We start from the raw sequence: 14,259 nt of genomic DNA, 5'->3' as shown, positions 1-14,259 counted from the left end.
AGAATTGTTAAATTCCGACTTCTACAGCTTTCTAGGAGTTATTTCCCAGCTTGATGATATTGGTCTTGCCCTGTCTTTGCAGCACGCCTCAGTCTGCTGGATTCCCACTAGCCAGTGGGAATCCAGCAGACTGCTTTGGAGATTCACCAACTTGAACGTCTGCCACAAAACACAGTCCTTCATGTGTGACCACACCATTGTTCCCCCTTACACAACATCCTCCCTTTGATGTGTTTGACTCTACTGTCTGTCTATATGGATGTGTTAACCCTCAAATGCTGATGTGCATTTTTAACAGATAAATAGTCATATACCATTAGCTTTAATGTTAATCTAATATAAAACTTGTGTAAATAAACAGCACACACACCACTGAAGTAGTATAAATGACACAGTACCTTTGCACCATCAGTAAGGGGCTATTAATTCCAAGTAGTTGGAAGGGACCCTTTCGGGGGCCCTAGTTATATTTGGGTAACCATGTGTGTAGGCTGGGGCCTCTCTCTAGCAACATTACATTTAAAGCTCACAGGTTTCCATAGGAACATTATGGCACAGGCAGGCAGTCCTCTCGTTTGACATACGTGGCCCAAGCAGTCAGCTGAAGACAACAAAATAATACACAGCGTATATAACTGAAGCTACGGACACACTGAGGAGAAGTAGGCTACTGGAAGTGGACAAGAGATGATGAGAACACAGAGTTCTTCAGAAAAACAACTATCAGCTAGTTAGAAGAAGCAACTGCTATCACAACTAGAGATTGATGAGGTACAACAAAAATGCTACAGCAAGGGGGAGCTAGTATATATGGTGAGGGGGAGATATTATCATTTCCACCATTCAGAATTGGGTATCAGGCCCCAACAACAACTGGTGTGTTGAACACATTGAGTGCAAGAGCAGCTGACCTGAAAGAGAGGATCATGACTGAGATAGAAACCTGGACCCTCTGTGGCCGACTACCTGGTGAAGTACCCCCTGAAGATCTACTAGAAGATGTGAATGCATCATTACTTATTATCACCGAAACCAACCAGCTGATCTACACCATCGCAGCAGTGATCACTGAGATGCTTGGCTACAAGATGAATAGCCAAAGGAGCAGTATGCTCCCAGAGAAGGACATTACACACCAAGATCAAGGCAGCACAGAGGAAAGTTAGCCAGCTATTGGAGATGCAGAAAGATGTGATGAAGAAAGGGATGCCTAAGAAGTACAGGAAGCTGCTGATGCTTGAGGCCTTGGAAACTGCCGAGCAAAGACTTACAGCCATGGCTAACTGCTCGAAGAGGTACACCAGAGGGAGAAAAGCCAGGAGAATAAATCAGCTCCACTGAACCATCTAAGGTGTACTCTCAGTGGAAAGGGAGCAATATGAGAACAGCCCCTCCAAGGAATAGGAGAATGATGGAACACGTAACAACAGACCATAGCAGCCTCCCTAAAAAAGGCTCCAGTAACCATCACAGTGGTAGGCATCCAAGAAAGGACCACAAACACGAAGAGTTGGAGAGCACCAGGGCCTCACATGATTCATACCTACAGACTAAATAAACTGCACTTCATGAGCATGTGGCAGCAGAAAGGTTAATGGATGAGACACAACCAGAATGACTAACGAAGGCTGGGCAGTCGTGATCCTGTATGTATCCCAAGAAGGGACCGGCCCCACCCAACTAACGGCCAACAACCCGCCTCAGTACCACAAGGAAGCTACTGTTCACTGATCCAGACCACAAGGATCTACAGCAGCAGTTGCTGGTGTTTTGCCTCTTTGGGCGATATATGTATATATATATATATATATATATATATACGGCCATACCACCCTGAGCACACCTGATCTCGTCTGATCTCGGAAGCTATACTGGAAGAGCATATGGGAGAGGGACGCAACCCATAATGGCAATGCTCAGTGGCTAGTGGATCTGAGGGCAGACCGTAGCAACCTCCCTGAACAGGGTCCAGTAACCATCACGGTGGCAGACATCCAAGAAAGGGTCTCCAGTATGAAGAGTTGGACAGCACCAGGGCCCGACATGGTTCACACCTACTGGCTGAAGAAGGTGACTGCACTCCACGAGCGTCTGGCAGCACAAATGAACCAGCTGCTAGTGGACAAAAGACACCCGGAATGGCTAACCGAAGGCCGGACAGTCCTGATCCCCAAGGACCCCAAGAAGAGACCGGTCCCCTCCAACTACTGACCAATAACCTGCCTCAGTACTACATGGAAGCTCCTGTCAGGCATCATATCGGATAAGATGAACAGGCACATGGGTCAAAACATGAGTGGGGCACAGAAAGGGATTGGCAAGAATACCAGAGGCGCAAAAAACCAGCTACTGGTAGACAGAACAGTCAGCCGAGACTGCAGGACCAGACTGACCAACCTGTGCACTGCCTGGATTGATTACAAGAAGGCCTGTGACTCAATGCCCCACAGCTGGATACTGGAATGCCTAGAATTGTACAAGATCAACAGGACCCTAAGAGCCTTCATCAGGAACTCAATGGGGATGTGGCGTACAACACTAGAGGCCAACTCCAAGCCCATAGCACAAGTCACCATCAAGTGTGGGATCTACCAAGGAGATGCTCTGTCCCCACTGCTGTTCTGCATAGGCCTGAACCCCCTCAATGAGATCATTAACAAGACTGGCTACGGATACCGACTATGGAATGGAACAGTGTTCAGCCACCTCCTGTACATGGATTGATTCAGCTCAGAGAAGAGCTCGAGAGGATGTGGAGGGTGAAGGTAACGGTAATCGGAGCACTAGGTGCGGTGACTCCCAAGCTAGGCAAGTGGCTCCAGCAGTTCCCGGGAACAACATCGGAGATCTCTGTTCAGAAAAGCGCAGTCCTGGGAACAGCTAAGATACTGCGCAGGACCCTCAAGCTCCCAGGCCTCTGGTAGAGGACCCGAGCTTGAAGGATAAACCGCCCGCAGGGGCGAGCTGGGTGTTTTAGTTTTTATATATAACACGCTGATTCATATCCTGATATTATGCTGCAATCATAGTTGACTGGGAAATTAAAGCTATAAGTTGCATTACTCTCACAGTGGTGCATCCAATCTATCCAATATTGAAAAGTCAGTGATTTACAGTTTACCAGGATATGATATTTAAAGATGATTTTGAAATAAGCTTCCTTAAAGAAAAGAATTACCAGTGTATTAAAATGAGTGGTAGACTTAGCTATTGCCACATATGCTCTACATGCTAATTGTTCTGGGTATGTAGATTAGTCGATATAAGTCTGTGTACAGGTTACTGATATAATAATTTTAGCAGCACATGTAGTCATGATCTTTGTCCATATTTCAGTAAAAAGACTGACTGACATACTGGTGACCATATGTTTTCCTTGGATGAATGTTTTCCTGTTTGTGTCAAATATGTGGGTGTTTGGAACAACTCGAAAAGTAGTGATAGACTGAATTACTGGTGATCAGTGATGTTGCTTGGTTGAGTGTTCCCAGTTACATCAAATTTATGTACACTGGAAATGACTAGAAATTAACACACTGGTTTTGTAAAAACTACACAAAAATCTCACTTTGTATAGTCTCTCAGAATGACTGCAAACACATGCTATATTATCTATCTTTGCAGTCTTAGGCCTGGGGCGATCGTCGCTCAAGAGTTGGCAGTTCGTCTTGTAATCGGAAGGTTGCCGGTTTGAGCCCCGGCTCGGACAGTCTCGGTCGTTGTGTCCTTGGGCAAGACACTTCACCTGCCGCCTACTGGTGATGGCCAGAGGGGCCGATGGTGCGATACGGCAGCCTCGCTTCTGTCAGTCTGCCCCAGGGCAGCTGTGGCTACAACTGTAGCTGCCTCCACCAGTGTGTGAATGTGAGAGTGAATGAATAGTGGAATTGTAAAGCGCTTTGAGGGTCTCAAAAAGCGCTATATAAATGCAATCCATTATTATTATTATTAAAGATACAGTCAGGTGTTTTCTGAGTTTACTCAACCACAAAAAATACAAAAAAATATTGTACTCATTGATTAGTGTGTTATTATGTCTTCCATCAAACTCATGCATTCATCTGAGCTTAGAATTACTCCATTACAAATACTTAGGAGTAGGTGCTGGTTTGTGGAAGTCACCATGTTGCCCTACCATCTTGAATTTAGTGGCCAAGATGGAAATCACTGTTCAGCCTAATCGCTAGAGACTGGCCCTTTTTTTGTTACAGTGTACATATAGAATTTCCAAATGTGACTTTGAGCAGGTTGCATATCAGTGTACAATAGAAGATCCCAAAAGTAACATTAATCTACAGGTTAAAGTTCTTTAGGGAAAAAAACGTTAAATCTCAAGTGATTTTCATCTGTCTGTCCAGTCCCATCGTCCCAGTGTGTGTGTGTGTGTGTGTGTGTGTGTGTGTGTGTGCTTTGCAAAGCCATGTTGAACATCAGTTATTTTTTTGGTTTGTTTTATTAGACACAGACCTGTCACGTCCTTTGGATACTTCAACTGTAGAAATTCCCCAATAACTAAAAAATAAAAAGTGTTGTGCTCTGTTATCATTAGAATCACTCATCCACCTCAGGAAGCTTGTTGTTGGTGTGTTAGGCGGGTTGATTCCAGAAAAGTGTAGTATTGTTCCCCCTGCTGGTTATCTATGGTCATTATTTCTGCATATGGATCCATAAGAACTGAACTGCTCTATGCGTCCAACTGCATGGAGCAGTTCACTTTAAACCAGAATATGTTAATATTTTCATGTATATCTCTAGTTTGCTGTGGTTTCAAAAAGCTTTTACACTGTTAGCATAAACTGTATACCAGAAAGTCTTAAATGACTCTGACATTTATGTTTAACAGCCCAAGTGCTCAATAGAAAAAAAGTACTTTTTAAAATAGTCTCCATTTAATGTGCTTGTTTTTTAAGTGCATAACTATATCACCAATCTACACTACCAGTCATCTTCTCATTTAATGTTTTTTTTACTACTTTCTGCATTGTAGATACAAACTGAAGACATCAAATATATGAAGCAAGATACATGATTCAGGTTCATTTGTGCTGCCAGACGCTCATAGAGTACAGTCAGCTCCTTAAACCAGGAGTCGTGAATCATGTCAGGACCTGGTGCTCTCCAACTCTTCATGCTTGTGATCTTTTCTGGATGTCTAACACTGTATTGGTAACTGGATCCTGTTCGTGGAGGTTGCTTAGATCTACTGATCATTGTTGTCATGTCTTGCATCCTTCTCCTGTATGCTCTTCCTTGGTGAGGCTGTTCTCATATTGTCCCCAGTGTTCTCCTGATTTCTGTCTCTTCTGTACCTTTTTAAGCAACTGGCCAAAGATGTGAGTGTTTGCTTGGCAGTTTCTAAGGCCTCCGGTATGGACAGCTTGCTTTACTTCTTAGACATCCCTTTCCTTATCACATCTTTCTGCATCTCTGTAGTTAGTTAACTTCCCTACATGCTACCTTGATCTTGGCCTCAAGTCTCCTTGTGGCTGTTCATCTTGCAACCAAGCATCTCTGTCACATCTTCTGCCATGGTGTAGATCAACCGGTTGAGTTTGGTGATGGTCGTAGTACAGATTGTCCGTAATGCTACAATTGCATCTTCTGGTAGACCTACAGAGGGTACTTCTGGGTAACCAGCTACAGACGTCCAGGTTTCCAGCTTTGCTTTTAGGTCAGCTGCTGTCGCACTCAACGCACCTTCTGTCATAGTAGGGGCTTGGTACCCCGCCTCGGGTGGGGGTGATGATATGTCCCCTTGTATACTACAACTAATATGTGTGTGTGTGTGTGTGTGTGTGTGTGTGTGTGTGTGTGTGTGTGTGTGTGTGTGTGTGTGTGTGTGTGTGTGTGTGTGTGTGAAGGAGCAGCACAAGTGGAGGGAGTACAGTATAAAAACCAGCACACTCATCCCACCTGAGACTGTCTTCAAATCAGGTCTTAGTGACTCCTCATTGCCATTTTGTGGTCTCTTGTTAAAGACGTGCTGACACAGCAGAGTATCTATTGCTTTGGCTGGAAATATGACTGTGGGATGTGCTGCTGCTGCTGCTGCTGCTGGTGATGCTGTTATACCACAAAACCCCATTATTACTTCTATTCCAGCTCCATCTCACATAGCCGAGTAGAACAGAGACACTGGTGGAATAGTAGCCTGATTGTGATTGATGGCTTCCCATTAGCAAGTCTGTTATCGCTCCGGCTGGGGGGAACAACTACTGAGTTGTAACACAACACATTACCCGAGTCTCTCTCCCTAGCCTCAGTAGAGAGCCACTTAAATAAAATATAGACCCTCTCTTCAAGATCCTCATTCTGTGTTCAAGGCACTCTGACTGTTATCCTGTCAGCTGTGATTTGCTGAGCATTCCCACTCCATAAACACATCATTAGTATTCATATTAACTGGAGCCGGTAGAAGAGATATGTGCGCTTTTCTGTGCGTCTCACTTTGCTTCCATTATGGTTACATGCACTGCAGCCTTTAGCAGGTCCGATCTTTTTTCATTCTCCATCTTTGATATGCTTTTTTTTCTTTGGTGCTCCTATCCTGTCAAAATGATTGAGTGGGACCAGAACACAGAGTCTCCTGCATTACCCCAACAAATGATCTGCCCTTTGCTGGCAGACCTTGGCCAGAAAGAAATCAATATTTCACCATTAAAATCTATCAGAGGAGAGTTAGGGCAGTGACTGTCACAGGCGACACTATCAAATCACTGCAACATTAAACCTGACACCTGCAGTACATGAGTAATCAATATCCAGTGGTTCTCAGATAATTTGTGGTCACCTTTAAAGCAGTGATGGATGTCTCCTGGGGTAGTGATTACTGTTGTGACACCGTTTAAGAGGGTTTAGACCTCAGAGATGTGCTGGAAATATAACACCATGGTTCTCCACTAAGGACTATTTCGTTGAATTTAGTCTGTCGTGTACATGGGGTGTCAGAAAGGTGGTAGTAGGTTTTAGTGGGTTGACATGCGCCTACAGTTAGGTCCATAATTTGATTGACATAGATGCAATTTTAAATCAGTCAACGGGTAATTGAAGTGCAGATTTTCAGTTTTATTTTAAGTGGGTTTACAAACTATTTGTGTTTATTGTTTAGGAAATTTCCACCTTAATAAATCCTCCTCCATTTTCGCAGTTTACTATTTACTGACAAACAGTTGCATGGGCATGTGAGGCCTGCTCATTTGTGAGTGAATCAGAAACAATATCTGAAGCTGATTCAAAATGCTGAATTTTTGTTGCAATTTTAAACATCAGTCCCAAAGGCATGTCAGTGAGACAGGCCATCATCACACTGCAAACCCAAAACACACCTACTAACTAACTAAAGTGCATAAAAAAACTGCTTTTCACAATAGTACACTCATGAGGATGTAGACATGTCATTGTTAAAATCTAAAATGATGCCTTTATGAAAGGACATGCAGAGGGTGGAAACCTCCAAATACATGAAAGATCAGGAATGTTAAATTACACTTTGCCTGAAAATATTTCAAAGAGCAGGCCAGAGAGAAAATTCTTTAGACAGAATAACTACAATGATGTCAAGAGAAAAGTATGAAGAAGGAAAGAAAAAGCTAATGATTTGTCAAACATGGTAGCGTGCAATGCTTTGGCATGAGCGTGTGTGACTACCAGTGCAAACAGGGCTTTAGTGTTTGTTAATAACATGTCTACTGATAGATGTAGCAGGATGAATCGTGAAGGGTACATTGGTATACTCTGCCAAACATAACTTCATAAACAGATAATTACCAATTCAAGTATTAAAAACATTACATATTTAAAGTTATGTTAATTTTTCCAAATAATTTTTAGCCTTTAAGAAAGGGAACTATGTATAACAACACCGGAGCAAATGTAGATGTCCATAAGTTGCAGTTGCCGTACTTCCGCATCTAGCTCTCGCTGAGAGGAGCATAAAGAGAGTAAATGTTTTAAAGCAACAGATCATTTCAATGCAATGCTTTAACTCAACAAACACAAACTGTTTGTGTGTAGAGGTTGTTGCACAGTGTGTCTGCTAGCTACACGTACAGCCGTGGTTTTTCACAGGGAGAGAAAAGAACAGTAGCTAACTTGACTCAGAGACGTTATGTTCAAAGGTAAGGTCTGCTCAGTGGTGTTTGATAAACTGAGAATTTAAGGCTTAGATATAATGTCCTCATATTTTTACATTAGACATTAGGTCTGTGCATGGTACATGGTTTTTCATATTGTGGAACATGCTGCAAAAGAAATTAAGGTAACTGTGTTATTCACTGGATGGAAATGCTCAGAGTTAGGTTACCTTGTGTATCGCAGATTAGATTCATTCACTGAATTCCACCTAAATACCAACTTTATACTGTAGAAGATGAATATCAGCCAGGACTACATCTGCTCTACTCTATTCAGTTGTATAAATTGACAGAGTAAACCTCGGAGCAGCAGGAGCCCAGATCAGCCAATCACAATCTGCACATTAAGAAAATCGACAACTCACAATAGAAATGATTGTAAGTTGTGATTCACTTCCCCATGCTGAGCCACTACAACTGATTTTCAGGTTCCCCCACCTGCAGAATCACACCTTATATTTGTTCTGTTTTTTGTGTTTGCCTATCCTGTCCGGCAGTGTAGCAGTCAGGATTGTTGTGTGAAGGACAAACAAAATGCCCAACATTTATTTTCCCAAGTGGACCATTGCATGCTGTTGCTATACTCGTCCACTTAATACTCACATTTTATTACATTTTTGATTCTGAGTTATTACAATCAGAATGGAAGAGACCGAGGGATGGAAAAGAAAGAGAAGATGGGTTAAAAGTTAACAAATGGAGAGGAAGAGAAAAATGGAGAAAATGATAAAGATTTAGATTTTTTTTTTTTTTTTTAAACCTTTTCATTTAAACAAATAAAACATTTCTACAAGACAACAAAGACAAAAACACACTTTCCCTTCATCTAAGAAGATGACCTGGAAAGTTCTCCTTCTTTAACAGGACACAAGATATTATCGTAACTTCCCCAGATCATCCATGATACAATAATATCTCTAATCTATGCCAGGATTAGAGATGAAAACCCAGGATGAAAGTCTGTTGAGAAAACACCTCCTTAAATAAAAGGAACAGTGTCTGTAGAAACTCAGAGACAGACTGCAAGCTGCCACCGTCCAGGAAACAGTGAAGCACAGTTTCTGTCTGAGCACATCAACATTCAGATTTAATAATAATACCTACATATAATAATACATTTATCCTCTATTCTCTGAATGTGTACAGCACACGTGACCCTGTCATCCAACCACAAACCAAGAAACTGAAATTTACTTACTCTTTCTAACTCTCAAGCTCGACTTCCTCACTAACTCTTTTCCTTGTAAAAACACTGTCTTGGTCTTATGAACTGAAATTTAAAAGCCCACCTATAAAAAAGAGGAGACTGAGGGTGAAGCTGGTTTAAATGCAGAGGCCAATAAAATGAACCATCTGTTGTGACCACTCTGGGGGGAGATTGGTTTATTCTTGTCTTATGTTTCTCTGTGGTTTCCACCTGTAAAGTATACAGTGGTTTATTCACCTACTATATAACAGGAGCTGTGTCTTGTTTGGCAGGTCAGTTATAATAAAACACATTTTCTGAAGATTATACCTGTGCCTGTATGTTCTTGGCTGCTTGGTCCCTGATATTTGGTGTCAGAAGTGGGATACAGCCAGTTAAAAATACACAGGGTTTTTTGGGGTCATTTTTTCCTCACTCCTTAACAAACCATGCAGAGAGGAGCAAGGACTGTGAGAGTAGTCCGAGGAGATGTACAAAGCCAGCAGATGGGCTCGGAAGGACAAGCTGATGGGGAACAAGAGGAGAATGGTGCTTCTGGAGGGGTAGATGGCATTGAGGGCCAAGGTAAGGAGCCAACAATATCGGATCTGATTTCTCTTCTTCGTTCACATATGGGCCAGCAGGAGGTCAGAGAGGCTAAACAGGAGGATGCAAGGCAGGAGCAACATTTTAAAGTATTTCAACACCAGTTCCAGCTGTTACAGGTAGAAACACAAGTCCGCACTTCTCCAGTGCCTGAATGTCCGGCAGCTGAACCACCTGATCCAGAGTCTAGATGACGACACTCCTCAAGCTGGTCCCAGTATGTCAGTTACTGGCTCATCAGGTCAGTCCCATTTCCTGGAGCCTAAATTACAAAAACTGACAGATGAGGATGATATTAAACATTTCTTAATTACCTTTGAGCGTATCACATTTACCTGTCGATGGCAGAAGCATGATTGGGTTTTTCACCGTTTTCATCGTTGCTTACGGTGGTGCATATGTACCTATGGATGTTGATGATTCTTTGGATTATGACAAGGTTAGGGCAGTGATTCTTTATAAATATGTTATCAATCCTCAGACATATAGGCAGTGATTTCGATCTTGTGATGTAAACCCTGCTGAAAGCCCTAAAGAGTTGTACGCACGGCTGAAGGAGCTTTATGTAACATGGGTCCACCCAAAGATAGAACAGTTCAGGAAACTAGGGAAATGATAATCCTTGGGAAATATTTACCAGTGCTATGTCCTGAGTTGCAGGTGTGGATAAAAGAGATTAATCCAACTTCTGTTGCAGAGGCTGCAAACCTGCCTGACGTGTTTGTGGTGGCACAGAAAAAGGGGAAAGGCTTGGAGTTTCATGACTCGGAAAACAAAGGACAGCCGGAAATCAGTTCCGCAAAGACCAGCTGCAAGTGTGAGTAGGGCTTCGTATGGCCACCCACCCCAGCCAAAACCTTAATATGACCTTCCGTTCCACAAAGATAACATACCAAGCCCATGTGTCCTGAAAACTCAGCAAAGTTAACCCAGATGTGTTTTGTGCTTCGAGACTGTGGTAACTCTGAGGTCAAATTGGACAGAGGATTAAAAATGCTGTCAGCTGAGATTAATGGTAATACATTAAGGGCACTGATTGATTCAGATTCTTGTACACAGACAGTTCGCTCCCTTAAACAGTATTAACGTGAGTGAGACGATCCCTGTTTGCTGTGTTCATGGAGATGAGGAGCCTTATCCAACAGCAGACCTATACACCAAGGTGCAAGGACAGGCTCATCCCCTGAATATTGGGGTCGCTGATAATCTGCCATTTCCTGTTATACTGAGATCTACCTGTGCTATTTGATCTTTTGGACTGCAGGCACACAGTCCAAGTAACTAGGGCTCAAGCTATGAAGCCAGCAGATCCCCCTCAGACCCTTACCTCTCTGCCTTTTACGAGGCAGAATTAGAGATAGCACCCGGGAAGTTGCGCAATTCCCACGTCCAGGAAAGGTGAGAGAAATTTCATTTTCATTCAAACTACCCCCCATCTTTGAGCCTGAAATGCATTTGGACTTTAAAATCCCAGGTAATATCACTGACCTGCAACGGGATGACCTAGTATTGGGACCTCTTTTACACAAAGCCAAAAAGCAGGAGCAAGAAATTGAACTAGATATTAACACTAGGGATCACATGTACAGCTGATGGTTCCTAGCAGAGTCAGGGATGTGGTACTGAACGGGGCACTCTGTGCCGTAGGCAGGACATTTGGGGAAGCATTAAACCATGGCTCGCATTAGGAAGCATTTCCACTGGACAGGCCTGCGTGCTGATGTGGCCCAGTTTTGTAAAAGCTGCCCTCAGTGCCAAAAGACTTCCATCAAACTCCAGAGCTCCACTCCAGCCTTTATCAGTTATTAGCACCCATTTGAACCGTTGAGAATGGACATTGTCAGACCTGTTGAGGAAAGCAGAGCAGGCAACCACAGATTACGCCACAAAGTCTATAAAAACCAAATCTGTTGCTTTTTGTCTGGTCAGTTTTTCCTCAAGCGTGGGATTCTCTCGTGAGATCCTGACAGAGCGTGGAACTAATTTTATGCCAACTTTATTAAAGTCAAGGACCACTCCATACCATCCTCAAACAGGCCTGACTGGGCGCTTCAACCAGACCCTGAAGCAGATGTTGCACAAATTTGTGAATGACACCAGTACAGACTGGGATCAGTGGCTGCCTTACCTCCTCTTTGCATATAGAGAAGCATCCCGAGCTTCTACTGGCTTCTCACCTTTTAACTGTATTATGGTCATGAAGTAAGAGGCTTTATCTCTTTGCTAAAAGAGATGTGGGAGGGTGACCAGAGAGGGGCAGGGGCTACTAATGTCGTCTCTTATGTTAGGCAGATGAGAGAGAGACTAGAGAAGATGACTGAGCTAGCCCAAAGTACTTGTAATCCTTCCAAGTAACGATAGTAAGCTGCTAGCTAAATGGCAAGGACTTTTTCAGATTCAGCAGAAACTTGGAGCTACCACCTATGAGGTGGCAACTCCAGGTCACTCCCGCTCCAGTAGAGTTTGACATGTAAATTTCCTGAAGGAGTGGGTGGAGAAGTCCAAGAGGGCAGAAGTTCTTTTGATAAGAGAGATTCAAGAGGAGGTAGAGGAGCGGTAGCTACCTTCAGCTGTGCTTCATTAAGTCTAAGGCAGAAATGAATTTGTAGTTAAGCTGATGATGCTTAGATTAATTCACTGAACTCCAGCTGTATACTGTCAAGTGTAAAGACAGTATAAACTGTATAGTGTCAGTGTGGGTGATGAATCTGCTGACATATTGTTGAATTCAGTTGTTCACAGAAACAAAGAGCAGCAGGTCAGTTGACTGACGGTGTGCATTTACTGTCTAGGTGTGGAGGCAAAGTCACCCTCTACGATGTAGCCAACAGAAAATAGTATAGTAATAATTTTTTGAATTCTGTTTTACTGCAGGTGTCCTACATAATAATAAAATATAAAGCAAAACGTTCAGTTACCTTTGTACAAAAATGGTTAGTAGAATTGTCCTTCAAGCAGCTACGTTTTACTCTCTTACTTTGAGTACATTTTAGAATAGAATAGAACAAAAAGTCTTTATTGTCATTGTCACAGGTACAACAAAATTGAAAGTGGTCTCCAATCGGTGCATCATTCATAAAATATAAAATTCAAATAATAATAAGAATATTCCAACAGTGTGAACAAACACTCACATGCATTCACACACACATACCTCAGTCAGTGCGTAGATCATTTCAAGAGCAGCGTAATGACTGTTATTTGTAGCAGCATTAAGACATGTTATTGCAATTTGGTAACTCAAGTAAAAAAGTTGCATCAGTACTTTACTGAAGTACTTTTTTAACCCAGGCATCTGTACTTCTACTTCAGTAAAGAAAGTCTGTAGTTTTGCCACCTCTGCTGCTAACAGCACTTTTTTCAAGAAACTGCACAGACATGGCCAAACTAGCCAAGAAACCAGAGTGATGATAAATCTGAATGATGCACGACTGCAGCAGCCTGATCGTCAGCAGCTAACCAAAGCAGCGGTCAGGATCGTAGCCTCCATCAAGATGTTAAAATCACTCTGAATCTCTCTGGCCTGGTTTTCACCTTTGCTTTGTTTTTCACATGCATGTCCTCATTAGCGCAGGGATTTGTGTTGGTGTGTTGGACTATAGCCTATTGATCCAGACTGTTAACTGGTAATTGTGTAACAATGCATTTCAGGTCATTTACGTAACAAGTAACGCGATTAATGAATTTCCCCAGCGAGTAATTAAGTATCATACTACATTACTTTACAAGTATGTGAAATACATTACTGTTCTTGAGTAATGATCCCAACAGCTAATGATGGGGTTTATATGCAGTGTGAAAAGAGGCTTATTAAAGTCTTGCTCTGAACATCAAAATAAAAGAAACACCAGGTGTGTGAGCACAGTCGCTGCTGGCTCCCGTTTAATCTTTCCTTCATAAATATATGAGCACTCTCAAACTTGCCTCCTGACCCTCATTCTGTGAGAAGAGATAATTGCTTGTCAGGGATAAATATAGAGATTAATGAATTCATTAGTGGTGGGGAGTTTAGCTCTTCAGAGCAGCAGTTACTGCTATGACACATCACGCATATTGTTTTACTAGCTAGTTAGCCTTAAACAATAACATTCACACAGCAAATTGCTTCATACGCTCATGAAAATCAAAGAGAAGCAGTGTCCTTATCCTGAAATGTAGCAATAATGCAAACAAAGGCTCTCGAAATCCTGATGATTCATCTTAATTACATTTGTCTATGGAAGCTGGAATAAGACAGGACACATTAATCCACATTAGTATCAAACACTTTAGCAATTTATATTAGCAATTTTGGCACTACAGTTTGTATGCAGCTTTTGTGCCAGATATGCAGTA

The sequence above is a fragment of the Perissodus microlepis genome, chromosome 16, assembly GCF_051167445.1.
Source record: "Perissodus microlepis isolate ML-2025 ecotype Zambia chromosome 16, ASM5116744v1, whole genome shotgun sequence".
NCBI classification, from domain to species: domain Eukaryota; kingdom Metazoa; phylum Chordata; class Actinopteri; order Cichliformes; family Cichlidae; genus Perissodus; species Perissodus microlepis.
This window is presented reverse-complemented; position numbering follows the sequence as displayed.